We start from the raw sequence: 14,205 nt of genomic DNA, 5'->3' as shown, positions 1-14,205 counted from the left end.
AGTTCAAGCTGAATTCTTGACATTCTAGCAAAGCCTGTTATGGAACGTCTCACCTTATAGCTTTGACCTGCAGGGAAAAGAGGGCACACAACCCGGTAAACAGAACATGTTGTCTCAACTGAAAAACATTTCATGTCTCAGGGGAGCTTTCAAATATTTACAAGAGGACTTTTAGTCGCACTGAAACCTGCCTGAAACTTCAACCAGTATACACAATATAGACAGCATTTACAAGGAAGCATTTACAGTTAAATGAAAGATGACAACTAAAACTTCAGCTATTAGTACAATGCTCAAAACAAACTGTGTAAGCGTTTACATTTATTCCATTTGCACAAGGTAGCTAAAGTGTTGTTTTACTATGTTTTTCCCAATCCAATAGAGGAGTGCACTGAGTAAGGGTAGGACAATGCACTTTGGAGGCTGGTTATTATGTCTGATGTTTGTTTTTTCTATGCTTAAAGGGCCCAGTTTACATTTTTGTACAGCATACAATGATGAGAAGTGTAGCTGTGGCCAGAAACAAATGGCACTGTTGGACAGGAATGGGCCAATTTTGTTCTTCTTTTTTCCAGTTAAAATCTGAATCAGAATCAGAAATACTTTATTGATCCCCGGGGCGAAATTTGTTTGTTACAGTTGCTTAAGGTGCTCACACAGCGTTAAAGAGTAGAATTTATTCTATTACAATATCTAACATATATGTATATAGAGATAGAAAATATGTATATATAGGTATATACATATAAGTAAAAAACATAAGCATGTACCTTTCAGAATACAATATATACAATATATAGACAGAAGTAAATGTATGCCACAGTATGTGACTGACAGAAATTAAATTAATGAAACAGTAGTGAGACGTCCAGTGTGTAACATTTAGAAGGATCTATTGGCAGAAATATAATATAATATTCACAGGTATGTTTTCATTAGTGTATAATCAGCTTTCATTACCTTAGAATGATTCCATTTTTACTTACAGAGGAAGAAGGTCTGCTTCTACAGAGTCCGCCATGTTGAACCGCCATATTTCTACAGTGGCCCAGGGCCTTTCATGCATAAGTTTCATGGCCACTGTAATTTCCCTTAGACGCTTGGAAGGCTGAGCTGTATTCAAGTCTTTTAGAATGAAGTCATTTATGTAGCAATCAACTACTTAATTCAGACCCAGTTGTTGTACGAGATTCATGATTTAAAATGAGTCTGCAGGAAACATTAAAACGTCTTAGAAATTGTGGTGGGCATTTTTCACAGTTTTTTAAAGACTAAACAGTTAATAAATTAATTGAGAAAATAATCTGCAGATTAATCAATATTGACAATAATCTTTACCTCCTGCCCTTTTCTAGACATTCCATCTGAGATTTAAGCAGTTCGTTCAAGGCTCAACTGCTTACAAACTCAACACAACAAACTAAACTTAGATAACACTCACATAACCTTTTCATAACTCTATTGTCCTAATGATTAGTTCCAAATTAAGTAGCTCTTTCCAGGAAAGTCCCCCTAGATAATTACTGCAAATGTACCCAAATGATCCTTGTGCAGTATCAGCAGTGATAGTTCTCTGGTTTTGGATTATTTGTGGTAGTAGCAGTATTGTAAATGTATTTTAATAATTCTTGTAGAACAATGGTATATTGTAAAAGCACTACTTTCCCAGAGGAGAGCTCTACCAGCTTGGCAGTAAATGCAATTTATGTTTATAACACGAACACTTACAAGCTGCACTCAGAATAATATTGCTTCAGACAGTATCATTTTTGCATCCTGCTTGTCTTTATAATTCATCCGCTTTGGGGTGGATTGTGTCTACAGCGGTGGTGGGCAGCAGGATGGATATAAATATCTGTGCCCTGTTCTTGCCAAGTGGGTGGCACAGACAAGACTCACAGCAAGACTGTTTACATCAGCTGACCGGCTATAGAAAAACAGCCACTGGGAGTCAGACAGATGAGCTGGGAGGTGTTATTCAAAGTTGACGGGCAAAGGCATGTTACGTAAAGTGCCCTGCAGGAGGTGGAGGGGACAAGCTTAAAATACATCCTGAACTAGACCACAGGGGAAGTCCAGAGATGAGGACAGGGAAGGGAGGAGACCGTCACTCCGCTGACACAGTTAGCTGCTGCAGGAAGAAGGTCACATAGATAGCCACTGATCACTTTTGGCGTGTGTCACCTGTGTCCACTTTCTCTCTCTATTTTATTTCTACACACATTACTGAATATCCATCGTCTGTTTCAGTCCCCCTGTGCTCCTTTTGCAGTGTCCTTACAACCCCTGGCTGCCTCTGAACTTTAATTGCAGTCTGATATTGTTTTAGAAAATCCTTTGTTCATGTTTGCCTCATTGTGGCTCAGAAGAAAATCCCTCTGCACTGCAGTGACACAGTGTGCTGCGGAAGTGTGCTGCACCAACACAGTATCATCAAAGTACATGCCAGCTTGGCCTCATTTCACCTGCTATATAACGTTATCTAATGTGATAACACTCAGTGCAAGTCAGCCGGTATTATGAAAGATAAGAAAAGAGCTGCCGGTAATATTAGATATTAACTAATACAAATGGAGTTTCATAATTACATCTTTTTTCTGACCCTGTTTATCACATCATATCCAGTTCTGTTCAGCTGTTGCCCCTCCGTCTTCTTCTCTTTCCTGGCTCTGCTCCATCTCCTTCTACAATTACACAAACACATTGCGTTAGGCACAGGGCTCTTGTGACATATGTTGTGTCACCAGGCTCGGGGAGTAATGGATTAAATGTAACAGATGTACGTAATCAGGATACAAGAAAAAGGTAACTGTCATTCATTACAGTTACAGAAAAAGAAAACATAATCTGATTACAGTTACATTTAGTAAAAATGGGAATTATTAGCAGGATTACAATATATAGCAATATATATATACGTAATATATGTGTATATATATGTTTTTGTATTGTATGCTTTATATGACTTATATGACAGGAAAGGCAGGGGAGAGAAAGAGGGGATAACTGCGGTAAGGACTCTGCCTTGCTACAAGGGGTGCGTGTTCTGCCAGGTGAGCTAAAAATGCTTTCAGTGGGTGGACATTTCACCATTATTTTGTCTTTAAAGTAGAAAAGGGAACAACATCACAGTTATGCCTTTCAGTTGTGAAAATGGTCTATTGGCTTCTGTCTGAATCTGCTTAATGGAAGTTGTTTTCTTCCAAAATACACTGAGCTGAGGACACGTTGTTGATGCTAAAAATCTTTTCCTTTCTAAGGTTATTTTGTTCTGGTGTCTTATAAAAGAAGTAAAAGAGAAAATCTTATTGGTATTTCTTTTCTCTTGTCTTTATTCATACATTTGGTGTTGTTTGGTGTGATACTTGGATTAGGTTGCTGACAGGTAATTATGTTTAAACCCTCCAACCCTGTGTGACTTTTAACTTGACTGCAACAGTGAAAATGCCTGTCTATGTAGATTGTAGAGAGATTGATACCGCTCTTGTATCTACATGTCTGAATGGTTAGCTTAGCTTAGCTTAGCTCACATTTCCTGGAACAATTTGGTTTTTGTAAGAAGAAGTTTTGTAAGAAAGCGAGGAAACATATTTCCCAAAACCATTCATTTAAATGTAAGTTAGTACTTTTGTTTTTGCCTAAATCTGCTCTGCCTTACTTCCAAATTTATATCTAGAAAAATGCGTAAAAGCATTCCACATAAAACCAAATTTAGCTGTCTTGATAATTATATTTTTCTTGGCTGGTGACTCAGAAAAATGCAGTTATAAAGAGAGCTATGAATCACTGCTCCCCTGAGACATGTATGCAGAAAACCATTTATGTAACAGCTTGTCTATACCACAGACATACAGTCGAGCCTCTATCCGAGGCTCATGCACATGAGAGATGTATTGCGGTAGCTATAAATAGGCAATGACTCAGTTTGTTTGACCTGGGGGGCTGTTTCATAACAAGCAGAGCGTGTGCGTGTGTGTCTGTGCGCGTGCTGGTGTATGTTTATTGATAATTTGTTGTCAGTGCGGTCATTTGTATACGCTCCCCTTTAAGTGTTCCTGTCATTCCTCAGCTTACTGCATCAGTCATGACCTCAGTTTGCTCCAAATCTCACCGGCCAGGTGTTGATGTCTTTATCTTGAAAACCTCAAGCAGAGAGGGGCTACCTCTCCCACACTGTACCAACACAGAACCCGCTGTGTGCGCCGTAATCAGACAAAAAATGTCAGCATCGTTTGAGTGTTGACCCGCAACACACATTAGAGGAAAACCTTTGGAAAGGCACTCAGACCGATTGTGAGGCAGAAGCCAAGAGCCTCAGACCCGCTTCCCTCCTCATGCTTCTATTCTTAGGCTCTGAAATACGTCACGCTGTTTCCAAAGCAACCACTTTTGATCATTTGGAGGGGGGGCTTATGAAATGCTCATAAAACAAATTACACATATTAGAGGGGACGTTTCTCAGGAGAATGTGAAAGGATTAATTAAAAATAAAATCTGCACAACACGCACACAAGTTTAGACAGAACAACACAATAGGTTTAAGAAAAAAAAACACATTGTATACATAATATAATAAACGCAATCTGTATATAAATGAATGAATACAAAGTTACTGGAGGATTTCTTTTCTGCAACCAAAGGTCTTCTCACATCTGTCATAATAATTGACACCAAGCCAGGGTCAAGCTGTATCCTGAAGTGGAGGAGCAAGGAGCCATGTGACATAATGATGATTAATTTGTTTTGTTTTCTTCTGTTGACCTAGAATTCAAGAGCAGCCACAGTACACTCCAGTCTGCTGCTCTGCCTGCCTCCACCTGTATGATTATTACAGTCAGTATTGATATGCAAATAAGTAAGAACAAAAATAATCAATTCTATTTGAAAAGTTACCTAAAACCAGAGTTTAGTGTTTGCTTTGAAATAAAACAAATAATGTAAAATATTAAATGCAAAATGTTTAATTGAAAATGTGGGGCTGTATGAAAATACTAAAATAAAACACATGCATGGAAAATATAATAAAATTGTGACTATTCTACCCATTCTCTAGTTTTTAATAAACGGCTGCTGAAAAAACATCGATTGTAGCCACAGAATGAGTGAACCGGAAACAAGCGGCAGCTCTGGGGCTGCTGACAGTCCTGAGCACCACAATATTTCCCACCCAACCCGGATACCACTTAGTACGAATAAATGAGAATTAGATCCAATGATGATCATTAGCCTGATATGTGTGAGGTCAGAGGTCTGATTGTTGGAGGCTTGAGTTGTGTGGCAGTGTTGGAGATATTTCTTCCAGACAGCGTCCAAAGACAGGACAGTTAGATATCAAAATAAAAGCAATATTTGTGATGTTACTATTTGATCTTTAATTTTTTACAATAAAATCTCAAATAGTATGAATGCATGGAGCCCTTAAGGGGACAGGGGGGGAGAAAAATGGGAGACATGCATGCACTTGGGGGGGGGGCACCATTTTATCTGCAGTCAGGTACTCTTGAAAAGAGAGAGGGAACACAAAAGTTTCTCTGGAATGCAAAAGTATTTTTCTTCACCATTAGTTTTTTTCTGCCCCAGGTCCCCTCGGAGTCTTGTTAAGAATGAATCATGGATGAGTAAATGTTATCAGCAAAAACCAGAAAAAGAAAAACCCTCGTCTTTCTTCGACATCCTCTCTCTCCTAATAATTTTAATAGAGTCCCTAAGATGTTAAAGTGCAGCCAAATCAATAATAAAAGTGTTTTTTGAGCAAAGATTTAAAAGGAGATTTGGAAAGTCACACGGTGCTTTCTCAGACAGAGTGTTTGTGTGTCCACATTAACGGAAATTTACTGTAACTGCACAATGTTATCAGCACAATCAGTCATTTAAAATAACTCTGTTTACACTCAGTAAATAGTGTTCCTCCTCGGAGCAGCTGTTTTATATGTGTAGACACACACCACCGATCTCATTCAGGCACTGGTGTCATAATTCATAACAAAAACAGATAAATCCCAGCGTGAGGAGGAGCTGAAGTGTCGGCGGTACATAACATATTTGATTAGGTGTCAGGCGGGCTGTATGTCAGCTTGGATAGAGGAGGGGGAGGGGGGTTGGGGCAATTCAGTTATTCAGTTTGGGAACAAAGGGTGTGTAGAGGAGGAGTGCATGGCCATAGCTGGTTATGTAAAGCATGCTGTGCTGTTGCATAATCTGTTCATAATCAGAGGGTTATACAGATATAGATGGCCCAGTTTCCACCTTGTTCATTCCAGCATGGCAGTGGCACAGTGTCCTGAGGGCCCAGGTTCACCCGAGGCAACCTTGGCAGAGGGTTTGATACCGTTCAACTTCAGCCATCACAACAGTGCTCGATAGTTGTTTACCATGAGGAGACAAGCAATGCTGCAATGTTTGTTTCCTTTACTGCGTGAATATGGACAGATGTTGAAGTTGTTTCTGGCGTGAGTCATAATTTGTTTGTTTGATAATCTCTCTGGTCTCTGAAACCCTTGCCCTGCCATGACACTACACAGTATACACAGTGTGGTACAACCCCTCTAAGCTATGTCACACAGATTATATCCAAAGTAGACATGCAACATTAGAAACAATGTTGTTACGCCTCATTATAGGCTACTGCCCGGGCTCTTTGTGCGTATAATCCTTCAGTGAATCACTTACAAATCACACGGGATAGTCATGAGTCCCTTTTGTTTTTCTCCACTATTTTACAATAAAACTGCTACTGCTGCTACAAGACTGACATGTCACTTTCATGACACAATTTCAGTCAAAACATACGCTGCTAGCTCACTCTGATATCCTGATTCACAATGTCAAACAAGAGTAAGTGTTTTAGATTTTTGTTAACACCTTTGTTCTTGTATTTTAGTATAGCGTTAATTAGTGCTGTAAGTATCTCAAGGAATAATGCAAGATCAGACTATTTAGTTGGTCAGTTCGGAAAAAAATAAAACAGTACGTTTCCCTTGTAACCTTACAACTGAAAGGACTTCTAAACTGAGTACTAAAGCTGGAATTATGCTTATCCAGGCTGCTCATAGGCAAACTTGCACATTGGACGCTAGCATATGGTTCCTGAGAAATGGCGCTAGTGACAGTTTGGAAAGCTTTGACAGTGATATTAAAGGATAACTCTCTGTGGTTGTTCCTCTATTGTGTATATTGCTCATAAAAAGTCTTCTTTCACTTTAAGTTGCTACATCATGCAGCCATGATAAAAGAAGAAGGATAATTTATTTTATGAGGCAGGCCTTATGTTGCATAACATGAAGTGCAACTTGAATCTCATGCTCCTATCTATGCCCAACTAAGGTCAGGTTTCCTGAAATCACGCAGCGGCAGATAGATGATAGAGGCATACGGATCCTGCAGATGAGTCAGGATTCTGAAGCTGTTTCTGAGGAATTTACTTCAGATGCAACATAAGGACTTCAGTCTAAACATTAACGTCACAGCTATTATAAAACAGACGTAAACAAAGATGTCTTAAATGAAAGCAACATGGTGCCTCATTAATGCTCATGATGTGAAAGTTAGGTCAGTCCTAACAACCAAGGGTAAAACTTAACACAATAAGGAACACAGTGTACTGCAGAGTGTACTTTTCCTGACCTTGCATATTTTTTCTCTATTGTTTAATAAGTCTTAACTTAATCCTGACACGGGAACCATGCTGGATGTATTTTATAATAGTTATGTAACTTTCTATATGCTGTGATGCAAAAGACTTAATCCCATTTAACAAGTAATCTTTTCATTTATTTAAACCTGATAGGTTGCTGTATTGTCTGCAGTTTGTATGTATCTGACTACCATTCTGTTGACAAAGCCTCTTGAGATTTCAAGCATTTTTATTTTATGGACCTAATTCCCTCCACAGCCCCCCGCAATACTGAAAGCTCCAAGAGTGGTTATTGTCGTTCTCATGGGAGGCTTCCTTTTTTGGTTTTACATTCACCAAGGACGTGATCTTCACTTTTATGTAATGCAGGCTGCATCCTAATCCCAGCGGTGTTCCATACAGTGGATTGAAAGGATTTTCTGAGAGTCATGCGAGAATACTGTCATTCCTTTAAATCCTAAAATAGAACGGGAGGCAGTTCAGCAGCAGCCACCAGAGAGGCGAACCATGCAGAAAGGGCTTTGAACAGTTGGCTGAAAGAGCTTAACCTAAAGTGAACTGCTCCTGATGCTCAAAGCCAACCGCCCAGGCCAGCAGCCAAGGGACGGAAGAAAAAAATTTCTAAGATCAGAATCTTGTTCAGTAAAAGGATTTGTCCCAGAGTTATTGCTGAAATCTGTGCGACCTTAGACCACCCTGCTCACCCACTTATCTGATCATTAACCCCAAGCAACTACAGCCACTCCATATTTCCCTGCGTTACACATATTGCATCATTTCAGCTGCAATTCAGGCGTTTTTTTTGCAAAGTAGCTAATTACATGTAATACTTATCCTCATTGCGAACTGAGTACTTTCTAAAGTCATCAATTATACTGTCATTGATTCAGATTTTTTGCTTTAAGTAGCTACTTTCGGAAGGGCAGGAATTATAGAGTAGCTTGTGGTTATGCTGTGGTGGCAGTCAGAAAGATATTCTACCCCAGTTCTCTTTGAACTTCTTATTCCCTCTTTCTTTTGAGAGAAAATATGGTCAAAAACGGGTTTGTAGGGTGTATTTATATATATAAATAAAATAAATTTTAATTATTTATTGATGCTGCTGCATGCCCACATCATGGCTATATAAGTTAAACCAAAGGCCTCACAATTTTCTCTGATTAGCTGAATTTACTTACTACTTTAATTACTGTTCTCTAATGAACCACCGTATTTGCTCAGAATTCAGAATAAATGAGTTTTGTAACTGGATTTTTTAGCTAACTAAATAAAATTTAAATACAACTATTCACATTTAATGTTTAGACCTTTTCAAATAGCCCTTGTTATTCTGTACTATGAATTAGCAATAAATCCACATTTGAAGCTACTGTGAGACTTTAAGAAGAATTAAAATAGTACAAAAATGCAGTCAAGTCATATGAAGTTCTGAACTTGTTTTTACTTACCCTTCTACCCTTGCACAGCTTCTGTAAAACTGATGTAATGTTTGGCTAAAAATACAACTGAAATTCAGAAGAAATGTCAAATTTGTTGAAGTTCCTCAATACATTTCAAGAGAACATCACTCTGCTTTACAGAAGAAGAGATGACATCATTGTAACCCAGAAGCTTAGAAAATAGAAAACCCAAGAGACAAAGAACAGTCGAAGCCGTGTTACAAACGCACTCATCATCTTATCATGCACGACTTCTTTATATGATTGTTGACTGTTGTAATGTGGGATTGTGCAATTACACAATTGAGTTTTTATTGTACAAAAAAAAAGAGCAGGAGGCGAGTGAAAGAGGAGGGGAGAGTGAAAGCGAATGGAAGGGTTTGTTGAGGACAATGGCTCAACTAAGCAGGGCCATCTGAGGTCTGTTTATTCTGTCCTTACCTCATGCTCTCGCTACCCAATGTTTATTCATTCATTTCACTTCAGTAATTCAAGAAGAAGCATGGGCAAGATAAACAGTCCGAGCAGGTCCCTCTGTGGAATGAGAAAATGTGATGAAATATGCACATTTTCTGTAAATACACATAGGGGCAGAGTATTTCTTTACATAGTGGTTGCCAACCTTTTGTCTGATGTACCCCCAAAGCCTTATCAGATGGACTCAAGTGTCCCTTCATCAACACCAGTGTATAGTGTATATTGTTACAATACTTTTTCATACAGTTTAGGTTATGTTTAGGTTGGTTAAGTCGAGTTTGCGTTGGTATTATTTCTACATTGGAACGGCAGAAACTGGATATTTCAGCCATTTGTCTATCAGCTGTTTCAAGTGTTCATTCTGTAGTTCAAGGTAATGTCAGTGATAATAACCCACTTTACTTTAACCCATTTCAACTATTTATCCATTATTTTTAGCTAACTCTTTCAACCATTTATTCAATGGAGATGTTCTGATACCATTTTTTCCTTCCCAATACCAATCCTGACATCGAAACTATTGCGTACCGATCCAATACATGTGTGTTTCAGGGCAAATAAATGACGTGGTATCGGATCTATAGCCAATACTGCATTTCAGGCAGTATCAAAGAAATTTGTGTTACAGGTATAACTCTGAATGTAACTAATTCAACACAAATAATCCACCTTACTCTAAGCTATTTTGACCATTTATCCATTACCTTTAACTTTTACAACTGTTTATTCTTTTTGCTAACTTTTTCAACTTCTCTGCTCACTTGTGCTTTCAGTTGCAACACATGATGCTCAGGGGTTACAGCTGACTCAATATATAGATTTAAAAAAATTAATCTGATCCTAATTCCTCCCTCGCAGGAGTCACTGCCAAATATAGACTATTTTCTGTAGCATCCCATCTACACATTTAGCCTCCCCCCTGAGTGAGACTGTAGTAATGTACGGAGTATGTGGAAGGGTTTAATTTAGAGGCAAGTGAGACTTCCTTGATGATGGATCCTGACGATGGGAAGTTGTGTGGGTGGAAAGAATGAGTCATCCATCATCTGTCCGCTGCGTTAGGTCGCTGCTGCTGCTGGTGCAGAGCCGAGTCGAGCCCCATCTCACGGCGCTGAAGGAGCGGTGATGTCAGAGCTGTCACTGTTCTACTCCCTCATCAGCACCCACTCACAAAGCTCTTGGTATTTGTGAACTCAGGGCAGGGTTGAATACAATAATAGCATTGAGTGAAGTATACTGTCTTCATTTAGGCCCCCTGTCACTGTATTGTTAGCCCTTCTTTTTTTCCCCCTCAACTGTCAACCTCCTCTGTAGTTTTTTTCTGCCTTGAGGCTTGCATATTAACACTGCCAAAAGTTGCACCGGATGAAGCAATGAAGGTGAACTTGGGGTTTTTAAGAAATGTGGAAACATTATGTGTTCACCCTCAACAGATTTGTTTCTTCCTCAAATCATAGAAAGTTTATTCCACTTCTGCCTCAGTGTGTTTCACAGAAAAGAGTTTCCTTATGCTGGTGATTCAAGTGCAGTTTGGAAAAGACGTTCCTGTGAGATTCATCTCGCTGACGTGTTGTTTGTGTTTTCACTGGAGCAGAGTTTGTCTCTTTTTTAGAACAACACAGCCTTAATGCGCTCTGTATATGACAGCCCTCATCAGTGACTCAGTGAGTGTTAGCCAAACATCTGAAGAAATTACCACCCACATGCTATTGCAGAAGATGACGCAGATGTGCTCTTAAGCAACTTTTGTCTTCATCTTAGTGTAGATGGAATTGATAATACATGTAGCTGGTGGCTCTAGTTCTGTGAAGTAAGTGACTCATCATTGGATAAATTACAAAGGTTACATAAGTGCTGTACTTTCTCAGTGCATGTTTACCCATCCTAGAAGTGATTTCTTGGTATTGTATTAGTAATCCTCCACATGACTATGAAAAAAAACAAATTTTATGTGTGTGCATTATGGGATGTTGTATGATGTTACAAGTTTGGTTTAAAGAATCTAGGTTTTTGTAATATTATTGTAAAATCTTCATGAAAATACCCATATATTCAGCTGGTTACAGTAGTGCTTGCAATACTGTGACTGAACAAGCAATTTAATGGCCAGAATCACACCTAAAAACATGTTGTCTTGATGTTGTCCTGAAACACTTTCTCTTCATTAGCAAGACTATACTGCCCTCTTCTGGTAACTAATTCACAATCTTCACATCCATACTAAATGGATAAATAGTTTTCATGAATATGTTTAGTGTATGCATGAGAAGAATAATAAAAAATAAAATAATCAACCTTACTCTATATGGAACATAATATAATATATATAATATATATATATATATTATATATATGTATATATATATTTTTTTTATCGCCATGATATTACCAAGACACAATTCACAGTAACATCACATAATGCTCTCTGATGTCTACTCTGATGTCTTTTGATGATGCTAGGTAAAGAGCCTTTTGATGCTTGAATATGTCACATAAACATGGTGACTGTATTGCATAATGCTGTATTACTGTGACTGCAGACCATTTTTTCTTCCATCCGCAAAACCATCCAACTCCACCAACCTCGTCTTCCCATCCCATTCTCCAGAGCTCTTCCACTTACCCCAGCAGTGGTAGAAGAAATATTCAGACCCTTCCATAGGTAAAAGTACCAATACAACAATGTAAAAAATACTCCGTTAGAGGTAAAAGTCCTGTCATACTCAAGTAAAAGTATACAACAGCATTATTGGCAAATACTTAAACTATCATAAGTAAAAGTACTTGTTCTGCAGAAAATAATCCCTGTGACTGATATATGATTGTTAATGCTGATTAATCGTTGTGTAAGCAGCATTTCACAGGCATTTAAATAAAATCATGTGAAAGGTTTAGAGGGAAAATATCTTTTTGGCTGAACTGCATACACCTTATAGACATCTGAAATGTGGCAAGGGAACCCTAAACACTGATTTTTTTGTGTATGGCCTACTCTAAATGCTGGATGCTGCTGATACATCGAGGCCACAGACAAGATGTATAGCAGCCTGGCATTAACCGCTCAGGCTCACTTGACAAAATCCGCCCTCTGTTCCAGTTATGTAGAGAATAAGCGATATAAATGTGAGAATGGATTAAAATAAAGTGAGATATGGACACTGTGTATGACCTTGTAAGAATCTCCATCAGAGCAATTTTAAACGACATCTGGTATTTTGGATTAGGGATGTTTAGGGAAGCCATCTTTAAAAAACAGCTGAAACCTAGGTCTTGGCCGTGCCTGCTGTTTGTGGGTTGGTGAGAAGGGAAGCCAATTAACACTGGGATATCCAAGCCAGGAAGGGCAGAGCGAAAGTCCTTCCTCCCTTGGCAGAGTCACTGGGGCTAACAGATGGTACTTAGATGGGCTAAGCAGTCTGCTTCTGTCTGTGGTGATTAGAAACCGAGCTCTCTCTAGTAAACGTGATCACAGGTCAACTGTTTTCCTGATGGCTTCATTTACCATGGACACAATCTATTTATTAGTTATCAGAACAGGCTTTCTGCTGCCACTTAAATTTACAGTAATCTCAGTGATTAGAGGTCACCAGATCCATGATTATATTTTTCATGTATGGGGAAAATGTACTGTAGGGTTCCAATAACCAGTCTCCATTTGGAAGTTTTATTTGTCCTGAGATGATTCTTATGTTGTTTAGAAAATGTGCCCAAAAGATATAGATATATAGAAAGAAAAGAAGTTATGATCACGATACTCCTCGCTGAGTCACCTTAGAGGTTAAAGGTGGACTCCTGGGATTTTGTATTGCACTTCCATAAAGATAGGGCAATTACAAGAAACCGATTAAACAAGACCAGGTTGAAAACTAACTAGCAAATGGACGGACTGTGTTTAATCAATGTGCTACTGAGGATGTAAATGATAACTGTCCACGCCTATTTTTTTTTTAAAGAGGAAACTCTCCTGACCAACCGACTGTGTATCTTCATTAATCACTCAGTAAATCAGGGACAGGCTTTTGTATTTACAGGGCCGGACCCGCTTTCTTGCAGTTCAGCCAAAAAAGAATGGTCGAAACTGAAAAAGAGGAGCCCGAGACATTTCATTCATTTTTATTGCCTAGTATGGGTCAAGCCCCCAAACACTGGAGCCTACATTTCCCATTATGTGACTGGACGGTGCCTTATAGTACATTAGACCCTCCCAAACTCCACACTTCCAGTTTGTAACACAGGCTTTCTGTTTTTGGGGTTTCTAAGATCAGGCCAAAACATTTTTTCGACTTTAGAAAGCTCCCTCCACAGTGTTTACGAGCTGAGTAGTACTTTCTCTGACGAGTAAGCTGAACTTGATTGTAAAATCACTGGAGTGCCCCTTAAATACTGTGACTTCTTAAATAGTTAGTTTTCTAGTTATAATTATTGTGAACTTGGTACAAAAATGATAAAGCGTGTTAATTTGCCAAGATAAACTAGCTGAATAGATTGGACTCCTCTCATTGGATGACATCATTATTGCTACAGCGCTGGAAAATCATCATCACAACATTGTTCACCAAATTGTTGAACAGCATACTGAAATTCAGCATCCCATTAAAACCCCATAAACAGTGAGACTACAGTAAAAAGATTGGTGTTGTTGGTACTCAGTTCATA

Source organism: Dicentrarchus labrax, unplaced genomic scaffold (genome assembly GCF_905237075.1).
Source record: "Dicentrarchus labrax unplaced genomic scaffold, dlabrax2021, whole genome shotgun sequence".
Lineage (NCBI taxonomy): Eukaryota > Metazoa > Chordata > Actinopteri > Moronidae > Dicentrarchus > Dicentrarchus labrax.
This window is presented reverse-complemented; position numbering follows the sequence as displayed.